The following is a 13,578-nucleotide window of genomic DNA, read 5'->3' on the forward strand; positions in this document are numbered from 1 at the left end:
TGCGTTTTTTCGTAAATGAATGCCCTATTTGACCATACTGTGTCACACAAATTACAAGTTGCAGATATGCAAGCTCGAAACACGGTTTTGAGCTTGTAGATCTGCTACTGCTGTTTTTGGATTTGAATGCAGTTTTAGATATAAAATGAGGTTTCCAGAACATCGATATTTCTCTGACGACTAGTCAGCGGCAACCCCTTGACTGCAGTTAGAAGTGGCTGTTGCTTTCATATTGGTATGCAAATGCTTCTGTTCTGTAGCTGCCAAGTTCAAAAGAGATGTTTTATTCCTGATGCACTCCAAAAATTGGATTCTGCCCTCCCTCCAAAAACGGTTGCACTGTCTCTATGAATGAATGAATGAATTGTATTTGTATAGCACCTTTCCAAACATATAGTTACAAAGTGCTTTACAGACAGGTTATAAAACAGTAATCATAAAAACATCAAAACAACAAAACATCAAAACATCAGAAACAATGAAATATGAAGAAAATAACAGGTCAATAAAACAATCAAAAACAATATTAGGAAAAACACTTGGCATATAGATGTGTTTTTAAAAGCGTTTTTTAAAAGAAGACACTGATTCTGCTAACCTAAGAGCCAAGGGCAGGGAGTTCCAGAGCAAAGGTGCGCGAGCCGCAAAGGCCCGGTCACCCCGAGTGACCAGACGCGTTGCAGGAGGAACTAGGAGGGCCCTATCCGATGATCTGAGGCAGCGCACAGGGTTATGGGGTTGCAGCAAGTCTGTTATATAAATGGGAGCTAGACCATGTAGTGCTTTAAAAGTAATCAATAAAATCTTAAAATCAATTCTGTAGCTCACAGGGAGCCAGTGAAGAGTAGCTAAAATAGGTGTGATATGCTCACGTTTTCACGTGTTGGTGAGAAGGCGAGCCGCCGAGTTCTGCACCATCTGGAGGCGAGATATATTTTTCTTGCTCATACCAGAGTATAGCAGGGCACCACACCTGGTCATAGCCCAGGGCAGGGCACCACACCTGGTCGTAGCCCAGGGCAGGGCACCACACCTGGTCGTAGCCCAGGGCAGGGCACCACACCTGGTCGTAGCCCAGGGCAGGGCCCCACACCTGGTCGTAGCCCAGGGCAGGGCCCCACACCTGGTCGTAGCCCAGGGCAGGGCACCACACCTGGTCGTATAGCCAAGGGCAGGGCACCACACCTGGTCGTATAGCCCAGGGCAGGGCACCACACCTGGTCGTAGCCCAGGGTAGGGCACCACACCTGGTCGTAGCCCAGGGCAGGGCACCACACCTGGTCGTAGCCCAGGGCAGGGCACCACACCTGGTCGTAGGCCAGGGCAGGGCACCACACCTGGTCGTAGCCCAAGGTAGGGCACCACACCTGGTCGTAGCCCAGGGCAGGGCACCACACCTGGTCGTAGCCCAGGGCAGGGCACCACACCTGGTCGTAGCCCAGGGCAGGGCACCACAAAGGGTTAATCCTGCCCTGCATATTTTCGCACATAGTAGTCAGGTACAGTATGTGAAACCATTAGATGACAAGCAAAATGTGTTAATACAGCATCACAATCCACAATAGCAGATCTATAAGCTTGTTATTTTAGAATTTTCTTTGACAGATATCAAAGTTTTGAACCATGATTTTGAATTTGATTTACATAAATATTGTCTTCTTGGGGTTCCCATGGCAAAACCATGTGGGTCTGTGGTGTGGCCAAATACATCATCATTTTGGGGGTTCTTGACATGAAAACGTTTTGAGAACCACTGACTTAAGGACACCTGTGAACGTGGCTAAACGTGGGTTTAAGTTACAAGAACATTCCTCATGTTTCCTCGATGGTTTAAACAGCTGTGTGGTTTAACAAGTATGTGAAGGTATGCTTGCGTGTGTGTGTGTGTGTGTGTGTGTGTGTGTGTGTGTGTGTGTGTGTGTGTGTGTGTGTGTGTGTGTGTGTGTGTGCGTGTGCGTGTGCGTGTGTGCATGCGTGCGTTGTTACTGTTACTTCAAATTCAAAAGTAGCAGATCGACGAGCTCAAAATGTGTCTCTTCGCACCGGGTTTTCCAGCTTGTCGATCGGCTATTTTAAGTAGGGCGTTAATTCACAAGAAAAAAAGGCAAACCCAAATAGTATATCATGGACATAAGAGGTTTCTGCCCGACAGCAACGATATACTGATGATGATGACATACTGATGTATAATACTGTATAATATAACCCTCCCTGGGTCACAGCATGACGAGTCATTATCACTTGTCAAGTTGTCACCATGGCTTTATGAAGACCCTGTGCATTGCTGTGTATATTTTGACACCTTTGAATTTAATTGAATTACATTGCATGCTTATATCTTTATCTTGTAGCTTACATCTTTAACTTGTAGTTAGTGTCGAAGTGTCCTTGAGCAAGACTCTGAAGTTGAACCCCTATTTGCTCCCGATGTGCAGGTCGGTGCCTTGCATGGTGTCTTCCGCCATCGGTGTATGAATGTGTATGTGAATGTAATGCACAATCTATGTAAAGCGCTTTGGATAATAGCGCTATATAAATGCACCATTTACCTTTTATCATAGTCTATGGCATATAGACCAGAGGTTCCCAAACTGTGATGCGTGCACCCCTTGTGGTGCGTGAACGCCCTCTAGGGCGTGCGTGACATGAGAAGGGTTATGGCGGTTTTCATGGTGTTATTTAGCACAAGTGGCAAAATCCGGTAAACATAATGAGATGTATAGAGCATGCAGCTGCAGGAGTATGTGCAGCTGCATGTCTCTCAGTGCAGTGACATTCTGTGATTATTTGCCATAATCATATTAAAAAAATCACACCCGTGTGAAGTGAGGGGCGCTAATATATTAAAGTCTAACTCATGTTGCTATGATTAGGTGATGGTGATGTAAAACAAACGGTGTCAAAACAAACATTAAATTCTCTTTATTGTTAATGGCATTTAATGTTTGTGTTAGGGACAAGATGACAAGATTTTCCCTTCATTGTCAATGGCGTTTTTAAAACAAACATTGAACTAAAAACAAACCTATAGGAGGGCCCCTCAAAAATTTATCATTTTCGGCCAAATACAACGAGACTTAGCGTTGGGGGGTGTGTCTAGGTCAGGAGGTAACAGGGGGTGCACGGCCAAAAAAGTATGGGGACCGCTGGCATAGACCATATTCACATGGCGGCCATGTTGGATTTTTGCATTGCAATCAGGGTGGCAAGTTGCCACCCTGCCATGTAATGGTCTCGACTCGGTCTCGCCTCCTGCCGTCGGTCTCGGGCCCCGTTTGTATTATTTCAATGTATTTTAATAGCATACTTTTAATGTTTAGACTGATGACAGGTTCTTGGTTTGATTCTATCCTAGATTACTGCGGTACCGGTACTACACTGTCTATATGCATTTGATGCAAGCCTAGTATTAACTTGTTTACTTTGCTTACTTGTAGTAGTCTCTAGATTAAGAGCATCGTCTGCTAAATATCTATGCCTAAATTTTAAAATTGTAAGCATGCCTATATAGGCCTATGAAATGCTCCCTGGTGTTCAATAACACAATGAGGAAAAAGTTGGGTAATTTCACTTCATTTGGGAAGTCAACAAACCTGCTGTACTGTCTGTGGCTCAGCAAAAAAGGGGGGGGGGGGTGCTTTGTGGCAGCAAGTGAAAGAAGAAAGAAGGGGGAGGGATTTGTGGACCGGATAGCGCGGTGACATCAGCCTCGAAAAATGTGTGTGTCTGCGTAGCAGCGGAATCAGACAGCGTGCGTGCGTGCGTGCGTGCGTGCGTGCGTGCGTGTGTGTGTGTGAGAGAGGGGGGGCGAGGGGATGAGAGAGAGAGAGAGAGAGAGAGAGAGAGGAAAAGGCGTTTTCCATCCTCTCTCCGGCACACAGACTGCACGCAGCTGAGCAGAGGAGCAGATCAACTACCGGCTGAATATAAACGGCGTTTATTTTTCTTCCCTCCTTCATCTATTTCGTGCTGCAAACTACAAAAAACTACCACATTCATGTCAACCATCTTTTCTTAACGGTCGAGTATCCGCGTTAAAAAATAAATAACACAAAACAAAACTAAAAACCCCCATCAAAATCCACTTGATCCAAAGTAAAGTGAAACCAATAAAGGCGGAGCGAGGAGACTTATTGGACTTTTAATTTTTTTGATCTTTTTTTGCTCCACAAACACAGACAACATCCTCCCGTTAAGGCTCGTCTCAATAATAATAATACTATTAACTCACATTTTGTGTCAGACAAACACCCAGAGGACAGCATCATCATCAGATCTACAAACCCTCCTCCTGCAACGAACGAAACAGCATCTCTGCTCCGTTCTCTACTCCAGCTGACTCATATCTGCTGCGTCCAGGGTAAGTTCTGCTGTACCAGACGGTGCTAACATTCTGCAAACTCATGTAGTGTCTTTAGCTCCAGTTTGGATGGAGAACACTAAAGCCTTCATTTGATCAAGACCATCATAGATGTCTTTGATCGAGTCTGATGACTTTTACTTTCGTATCTATTTAAAATATAAACACAATACATATAGGCCTATATTATAGTCTTGGTCCAAGGCTAGTATAGGAGAACTGTAACATGCTGGTTCTAAAAGTATAGTGGGGGTCCGGGCCGGGACACCCCCCAGGGTGATGGGAGGGAGGGAGGGGGGGGGGTCCATCCAGAGCACCCGATTCCCGACTGCTCGGCAAAATGAGGAATATACAGATTTACAGTTTAAATTAAAACACATATTTCTTTACTTTTCGGGCTATTCGAAAAATATAGCCGATCAGAAAATAATATTGACAAATCATGAGGATTAGCCTATAGGCTACTGATACAATTAACTTACAAGTAATTTTAAAACGGAGGTCCGTGATTCGGCCAAATAGCCTATGGCTATATCATTTTTATATGTTTTGATCCTTTGACATGATACAGTTTGAGAATCACTAAAGCTATCATATAGTAGCCACTCACTAGCCTATATTATTCCTTTGCAGTTTGGCTACATATATATATATATGCATAACTGCTTCGGTGGGAATAAACCAGCCTATAGGAGGAGGAATCATCATCGGCTCGCATTCCGTTGCATAGAGAGATGCAGCCTTGACTTCTTCGACTAACTGTAAAAATACTGTCTACAATATTGTCTGACTATTAGGTTGTCGTCTGAGATGTTGCACCGTGTTCCTGGCTGACTGTCCTCGTCAAGTTTAATCCATGTGGCCTTGAGACGGAAACGTGCCCGTGTGTGGCCGTGAACTTGACATCGGTGGCACGTCGTGTCGTCGGCGATTAATTCCCCCTCCGGTTCTCTCCCATGGGGGACATTCTTCTTGCATTGACGGAACGAACGGCGGGGGTTATGTAATCGACTATAGCTCTACCATATCACCATAATATTATTATTAACCCCCCACCTTTATTTCCAAATCGTTCGATATATAATTATAAGCGAATAAATTGTGCCTCCATGCATGTATGCACGAAGCGTATAGCTTGTAAGTTACCACCTGTGTGACGGTGGAGCGTGTGTGTGTGTGTGTGTGTGTGTGTGTGTGTGTGTGTGTGCGCGCGCGTGCGCGTGCATGTGAACGCCAGGTGGATATTGTAGCCTATAGCCTATAGGCCTATATGTGAATGGATATTATCCTTATATTATGTGAATGATTGTGTGCGTGGGGGGGGGGGGGGGGGGGGCTGGGTGTGTGTGAGCCCAGCATGGTCCATTGTGCATGATGATGAGGGCTATTGTAAGTACAGTAGGCCTATATCATATATAGCCTACCAGTGGTTTTCAACCCTTTTCATATCAAGGGCCATTATTTATTTATTCAGCATTTGAGCCACGGACCACCATTAATTTGATGAGATGTAGCCTCTCAGACCCAAAAACGAAATAATATTTTGTTATCGTTGGATAGGATTTTGTCCATAATTCAATGCTGTCGATGTCACTATGTGGTACCATATGAGATAACAGGCAAATGTTGATCAAAATAACAATTATTTTGCATGCTCTAATTGTGTATATCTTGTAAGTAATGCAGATGTTTAACAATAAATGAACTTGTGAGAGTGTAAAATGATCCAAATGGACTCGTAAGGGTCCATTTGGTTCCATTTTACACTCTCAAGAGTTAAAGATCTATAAGGGTCCATTTTAGTTACCAGCTTTCCATCATTTAGCTGCAGGGGACCACCTGGAACCCCCTCAGGGACCACTGGTTGCAAACCACTGGTCTGTTAGGCTACTGTCAATAAAAGTATGGCAAGGTATGCATGGCAGCTGCCTTTGCTCCAGGAGAAAAAAATATGTATTTATTAAAAAATTAATAATCTATGAATGTATCTTTATATATCTGCGTTGATTATTCTGTTATTAAATTACACTGTAAAATAACTATACAAATCAAATGCAAATTTGAACAAATTTATGATCACTTTCACAAGGTAATATTATTATTCTCCACAACACTTGTATTCCCCCTAATCTTGACAAATGGGGCCCTATCTTGCACCACACCTTATCCCTAAACTAAACTTGTTTGCCATTTTTGAGTGGTGCATAGACAGCTATGTATGTGTGTCCCTGTGTCCGAGCACGGAAGTAGCATATTGTCACCACCAAGTGTCACTGTTGTGCAGAGTGTCACTGTTGTGCAGCCTAACACACAGACAGAGGCCAGGGAGAAGAGCTTGTACAGTACAGGACAGAACAGAACAAGTACAGCACCACTCACTTCAGACGGATCTGATAGTTTTTTACTATTTTAAAACATTTTAAATCGACACGTTCTGAGCTTGTGTAGATCAGCTATTTGAACTATTTTAAAATGTTTTAAAATAATAATAAAATGGCAAATAAGTTTAGGGGTAAGGGGTGGCGCAATATTCCCAGGTTGGGTGTGTCAGCACAGGTGCAATGCATCATTGATAATAGCAAGGAGGAGCAGTGGTGCATTTTTGTCAAGCAAATTTGGCAGAGAGTTGTTTTGTTAAATTGTGCTTTAATAGGCATAGTTGGTCAAATGAAAAGGAAGCAGATCTCCCTGCATGTGTTGGGGTTAAATTGACAATGGGTCATCATGAATGAATGGAATTAATGAATTTGGGTCGAAACATTGGAGTGCAGGATGGAAATGGACATCACATTTTGGACTTTTCTGTTGCTGCCCCTCTTTGAGTGACAGCTCACAGCAGCGCATCACAGATCACACCACAGCCATAAGCGGTGAGTGAGAAATACAATTGCATCGCAGGTTCCTTCTGTGTATTTGGTTGTTGTTTGAACGCCGTTGTGGGCTGCCGCTTGTTGTCCATTAGGGGACTATTGTTGTTGGTTGTTGTGGCTTGTGTTGTGCTCGTTGGCTTGCCACGATTGTGGGGAGGTTCGACTGCCACTGAGTATATAGCTACTGACTGAATGGAACACGGAAGCAAAGAAAACATTTTCAATTGGCTGAGAACCAGTTAATTGTACAGTAAACCTCATTGGCCCCATATAGAAGTCATGGGAGCTATATATGAGGTTACTGAGAAGCATTTAGCCTACTTGGGTGCCTCATTCCTAAGTTGTATGCTGCCATTTACACACTAATAGGCCAGTGGTTAGGCCAATGGTTAGGCCAGTGGTTAGGCCAATAGGCCTTTTTCATATCAAGGTCTATTATTTATTCGGTATTTGAGACACCAATTTGATGAGATTTAGCCTCTCAGACTCAAAACTAAAGAATATGTGTTCGATGTGATACCACAGATAGGAGAGATAACAGGCAAACATTGATCAAAATAACAATTATTTTACATTCTCTAATTGTGTAGACTTAAATTAAGAGAATTGAGAGCGTATATAAAATGAAACTAAATATAGCTGAAACTAAAAAAGACCTGTAAGGGTCAATTTGGTTTAATTTTACACTCTCAAGAGTTAAAGATAAGGGCCCTTATTTAGTTACCAACTCCAGGTGGTCTCCCTGGTTCTCATACTGCACTATTATACTAAATGTAGGTCCATTTGGTTACATGTGTGTCCTCCTGGAGTTAAATTAACACTATGGTGTGTAACCACCTTGGCCTTGATTTAGGAATTAGGCAAGCAAAGCCTCTCATTTTCATTATCTTCCTTACATGACCCCGTTTTCTTAGGGTTCATTCCCTAAAGGCAGATTAAAGGCAGAGTTAACCCATTCTGGACGAGAACCCCTTTTGGTGTTTTAACCATTATGTTATGCTTTAGCTATTGAAAAATAGCGGTGCCGCACTATGAGCTTGTAGATCTGCTATTTTTGAAAAATCGTGAAAACGTTTTTAACTCAAATCCTTGCTTCTGGGAGGTCCCTGGAACAACATATTTTCAGATGGAGCTCTGCGGCCAAATACATATAATTCTGGGGGTCCTGGCATGGAAAAGGTTGAGCACCACTGACAGAAACATAGGTTTTTCAGAAAACTGTAAAGGATTTAGAAGACATTTTGCCACCCATCTGACAACTACTTGACACATACAGCAGCCACTTAGCTTCCGTGTTAAGTGGTCAGATGGGTGGGCCCGTTTACTTTAATGACCAATCAACTGATTGTGTGCCGTCTTGGAACAATGGAACTAAAGTAGTATACCTGGTTCCTAATTTATACCTAATCACAATGAAAACAAATTTTTTAAAAGAAGAAAATACCATGACATTTAATTTTACATTAACCACTTGAACCCCAGCATCCATCCGTATTCTGGTAAAAAAAAAATAGGTTTGCTGAAAATAGCAGATTGACAAGCTCACAGCGCATCACGCTTTGTGAGCTTGTAGATCGGCAATTTTCAGCTAAAATATTTAATGTAGAGTGAAAACAAAAGCACTAGAGACACCGTATGGTACCGTATGGTTAAAAAAATAAGATAACAAATGAAATAAAAAAAAATATATACATGATACATTATCAATGGCCTACTATCAATATCCTCACGACCCATAGTGGACCTCTGCCCACAGTTTGGGAGTCCCACGTATATGGGCACATGGAGCTGGAGGGGCAGGAGAGCCATTCATCAAATCATCGCCTTAAGGGGTTAAAAAGCCTCAAACACAAGTGTTGAGTGTTTGGACACATGTATGTATTACAACTCTGTCACAGCACTTCCTGTGAGGCTGCATTCCAATCACGTTAGCGGCACGCTGTGCTGTATGTAATGTAACGCACATGTTGGTGGTTGTGGTACATCAGAGTGGAATGGATCCGAAAGGAAATGAGATGGAGTCAGAGACGTGTGGGGGCGGCAGTGGCTCAGGGCAGGGTAGAGATGGGCCGGTAGAGGTGAGATGGAGTCAGAGCAGTGTGGGGGCGGCAGTGGCTCAGGGCAGGGTAGAGTGGCCGGTAGAGCAGTGGCTCAGGGCAGGGTAGAGTGGCCGGTAGAGCAGTGGCTCAGGGCAGGGTAGAGTGGCCGGTAGAGCAGTGGCTCAGGGCAGGGTAGAGTGGCCGGTAGAGCAGTGGCTCAGGGCAGGGTAGAGTGGCCGGTAGAGCAGTGGCTCAGGGCAGGGTAGAGTGGCTCAGGGCAGGGTAGAGTGGCCGGTAGAGCAGTGTGGGGGCGGCAGTGGCCCAGGGCAGGGTAGAGTGGCCCAGGGCAGGGTAGAGTGGCCGGTAGAGCTGTGGCAGTGGCCCAGGGCAGGGTAGAGTGGCCGGTAGAGCTGTCGGATGGGAGCTGCGAGGTTCCCAGTTCGATCTCCTGGCTCCCGCAGAGTTAGTGTCCTTGAACAACACTCTGAACACCTAATTGCTCCCGATGTGCAGGTTGGCGCCTTCGCCATCGGTGTATGAATGTGTGTGTGAATGGGTGAATGTAATGTAATGCACAGTCTATGTAAAGGGCCTTGATGTTATACAGAAGCTGCACATTATGGCCATTAATGTTGCACTCAAGTAAAAATCAATTAAACATTAGCAGCAATGCATCCTATATCTCTACAAGCTACATTTTGATGATTGTGTGGAATTAGGCAGCGTGTGCGTGTGCGTGTGCGTGTGCGCGCGCGCGCGTGCGTGCGCGTGCGTGCGTGCGTGCGTGCGTGCGTTAGCATGTCATTTAGACAGATGCCAGGTTAATTTGTTGACCTAGTACCCACATGTACAGATTATTATCATTCTGGTTTAAGAGCGTCTGTCTGCATGCGCGCGCATGCATGTGCGTGAGTGCACGTGTGCCTTTGACTCAGCTTTGTGGGTCAGAGACAGACTCCCCTCTCCACTTGGATGTATCGATCTCTTGACTCGGAGGGGAGATTAAAAAGGGCAGCGCAGCAGAAATGTGCTTCCTCTCACGGGTTCACTTCCTGTGTGTGTGTGTGTGTGTGTGTGTGTGTGTGTGTGTGTGTGTGTGTGTGTGTGTGTGTGTGTGTGTGTGTGTGTGTGTGTGTGTGTGTGTGTGTGTGTGTGTGTGTGTGTGTGTGTGTGTGTGTGTGTGTGTGTGTGTGTGTGTGTGTGTGTGTGTGTGTGTGTGTGTGTGTGTGTGTGTGCTTGTGTGTGTCTGTGGTGGTGTCGGTTGTCTTCGCAGCCTGGCTGGGGAATGTTTGTGGTTGACTGTTTTGCAGGCACTTAGTCAAACACGGTTTTCGGGAAGTCCTGCGTTTTTAACCAGAGCAATTTGATACTTTCCCCAAACAAAAACAAGAGGTTGACTACTGTTTATTTTTTATTTTTTTTGTAATTTGTTTGGTTGATGTTTGGGATGTCTTTACCTTCAGAGTTTGATAGGCCCGGCCTGTATTTGTTGTCAGACATTCAGCAACTGTGTTGTATGCACATTGTTTGTGAGAGGAATGGAACAGAACTGAAGTGAAAAGCCAAAATAAAACAAAACTACAAAATCAAACAACAAAACTACAAAATAATACAAAATAGTTTACTGTTTCTGAAACCTATAGCCTCCCTATTTTGGGGCGAACATTTGGCAAAATAATAGACAATCTCTACTAGCATTGTGAGCTTGCTGAGATTTAGGGGAAAAAAGTATAGGGGCCAAGTATAGAGCTCTGAGGGAACCCTGGTGAACAAAGTATATCTCTGTCGGGTGAAAACGTCCACAACAGTTACTTTTCAGGATTCAAATTCAAAAGCAGCAGATCTACAAACTCAAAGCGCGTTGAGTAGTAGCACATCTGCTACTTTTGATGATTTTGTGTGACGCTGTAGCATGATCGAAAGTATAGGGAGGCTGGCAGAACCTTCACTAAAACAGCCGGGACAACGCTCCACACGTCTCAGACTCTTCTCCCTTCTCGACGACCTTACAGGCGTATGCAAAGGCTGAACTTATGTGACTTAGATAGCATTTTATGTAGACATAGCACTGTACCTGTATAGTGTATTCTCATTGTTTCATTGTACAGATATTCTACTGTTAGACGGATGTCTTAGTTTGCTTAGGATCCTTGATGACTATTGTCACATGTATTCGATTTATTACCATGTGTTGTTCTTGCTTACTGTAAATCGCTCTGGATTAAGATCGTCTGCTAAATGCCTAAATTATAATTGTAAATTGGCTTTAACTTATGAGAAACAAACAAACAAACAAAACACACAATAAGTTAAAATATGGAGATAGGAAGGAGGTTTTGTGCCCGACAGCAACGATATGGAGTTAAGTGGTTAATCACACCATGTTTACCTCATTGACTATGACTCACACTGCATGCTGACCTTTTTCCCAAAGCATGGTTTGTTTGATGATTCTCCAGGGAGGAAATTATGGATTCCTTTCCATTTCAGTTTGCCATGAAAATCAACTTGCAAAGATGTGCAACTCGCTTAAGATTATCTAACACTGAACTTGATAGAACCTTTACCTTTTTTTGTCAAAGTTATCGTCGAAAAAAATCTATCATACCGTATACAATTCAAAGCTGTGAATAGACAATTGAGTGTTCTGGTCCTTTTTTAACCCATGTTAAAACCAGGAAAGCATATGTATCATTTTCCTTTCTCCTTTTTTGCGTTGGCTATTCAAAAACAGAAGATATAAAAGCTCACAGCGCCGTGCTGCAAGCTTGTGCATCTGCTATTCATGAACATTTTTGAAAAGTCTTGAGAGGGTGAGAACTACTGATTCAGAATGCGTTTGTAGAATCGTCACATTGTGTCAGTGTCTCGCCAGAGCATTCTTTCCAGTGCCTCGCCCTGCCCTCACTGTCCCCATCTCTGCTTTCCAAACCCTCTCATGTAATCAAAACCTGCACTGGACACTCTTATTTAAATGAGTTTGTTTGAACCCTTTTTTTTGCTGCGATTGTTTCAGTCTGTGTCCATTCCACTGGAAGTTAGCTCATGGATAAGCAATCCTATCGCAGGAGGGTCGCGGACCACCCGAGTATTTTCTTTTACTGCGACTAGCGACGTGACCAACCGTCAATAAAGCTTGTTTTGAATAGAATCATTATCTGTGATTAGATTCAGAGATAAAAGGGTGGGGAGATTTTGGCTAGCGTTGGAGCCAATGATGGGGGAACCATTACACTGACGGACAAATGACTTGCGGTTTTGTCGTTGAAAGCAATATACTCAAGCAATATAAAACGCCTTAAGGCAACCTGAGGTTTTATTTGATAAGAAGAGTAGCATCCAATCTGTTAATCCTCTCTCATCACAAAAGATAATGGTTGTGTTAGGAGGGTCAACAACCACGTCAGGCCAAAGAAAGCTATAGTGCACAAGTGAACTCATCAACCCTTGGCTCCGGTCTTGTTCTGCGTTTCCCTCCCTCCCCGCTCACCCGCCGCCCGCACCACCCGCTGTGTTTTTTAAAAGGATAAAAAGAGGGTTGCATTTCAACACGCCTGACACTATAGCGCTTGTTGTTTGTTGACACATCATTATGCACGGACGCGTTGATGATGATTGTTGGACTTCATAAGTTCATATTAATTTCTTTTTTTAAACAAAGGAGTGCAAAGGTAATTGTTATTGTCAGTGTTTCCTCCGGTTCTCATTTCCTTCTACATGATATCCTCTGACTGGCCTCCCGCTGACTGAGGCCAGGAAACGGATATGTCACTGCCAGTGTATTCCTGTCCTTTGTTTCTCTATCTCTACCCCCGTCTCTCTCTGTGTGTGTCTCTCCTGCTGTCTCTCTCTCTCTCTCTCTCTCTCTCTCTCTCTCTCTCTCTCTGTGCGTCTCTCTCTCTCTCTCTGTGTGTGTCTCTCCTGCTCTCTCTCTCTCTCTCTCTCTCTCTCTCTCTCTCTCTCTCTCTCTCTCTCTCTCTCTCTCTCTCTCTCTGTGCATCTCTCTCTCTCTGTGTGTGTCTCTCCTGCTGTCTCTCTCTCTCTCTCTCTCTCTCTCTGTGCGTCTCTCTCTCTCTCTCTCTCTCTCTCTCTCTCTCTCTCTCTCTCTCTCTCTCTCTCTCTCTCTCTCTCTATCTCTCTCTGTGTGTCTCTCCTGCTTTCTCGTTCTCCTAATTCACTTGTTTTCTTTCTATGCCCAGTTCCTTTCTCTCTCCCTGTCTCTATCGTTTTCTCTTTTCTTTTGCTGATCTCTCTCTCTCTCTCTCTCTCTCTCTCTCTCTCTCTCTCTCTCTGTGCGTCTCTCTCTCTC

At 43.9% G+C, this 13,578-nt stretch overlaps 1 protein-coding gene across 2 annotated transcripts in view; it reads left to right on the forward strand.

The window, feature by feature from the left end:
- The first annotated feature begins 3,900 nt into the window (after nt 1-3,900).
- Nucleotides 3,901-13,578, forward strand: part of pea15 (proliferation and apoptosis adaptor protein 15) — a 51,989-nt gene continuing 42,311 nt past the window's right edge. Inside the window, exon 1 of one of the 2 annotated variants that reach the window (XM_079490916.1) lies at nt 3,901-4,360. The gene's annotated coding sequence lies outside the window, so the exon portion shown is untranslated. Of the gene's footprint in view, nt 4,361-7,038; nt 7,231-13,578 lie in introns of those variants that run through there. The other variant, XM_079490917.1, reaches the window with a different exon arrangement.

Source organism: Electrona antarctica (genome assembly GCF_951216825.1).
Source record: "Electrona antarctica genome assembly, chromosome: 21".
NCBI lineage: Eukaryota > Metazoa > Chordata > Actinopteri > Myctophiformes > Myctophidae > Electrona > Electrona antarctica.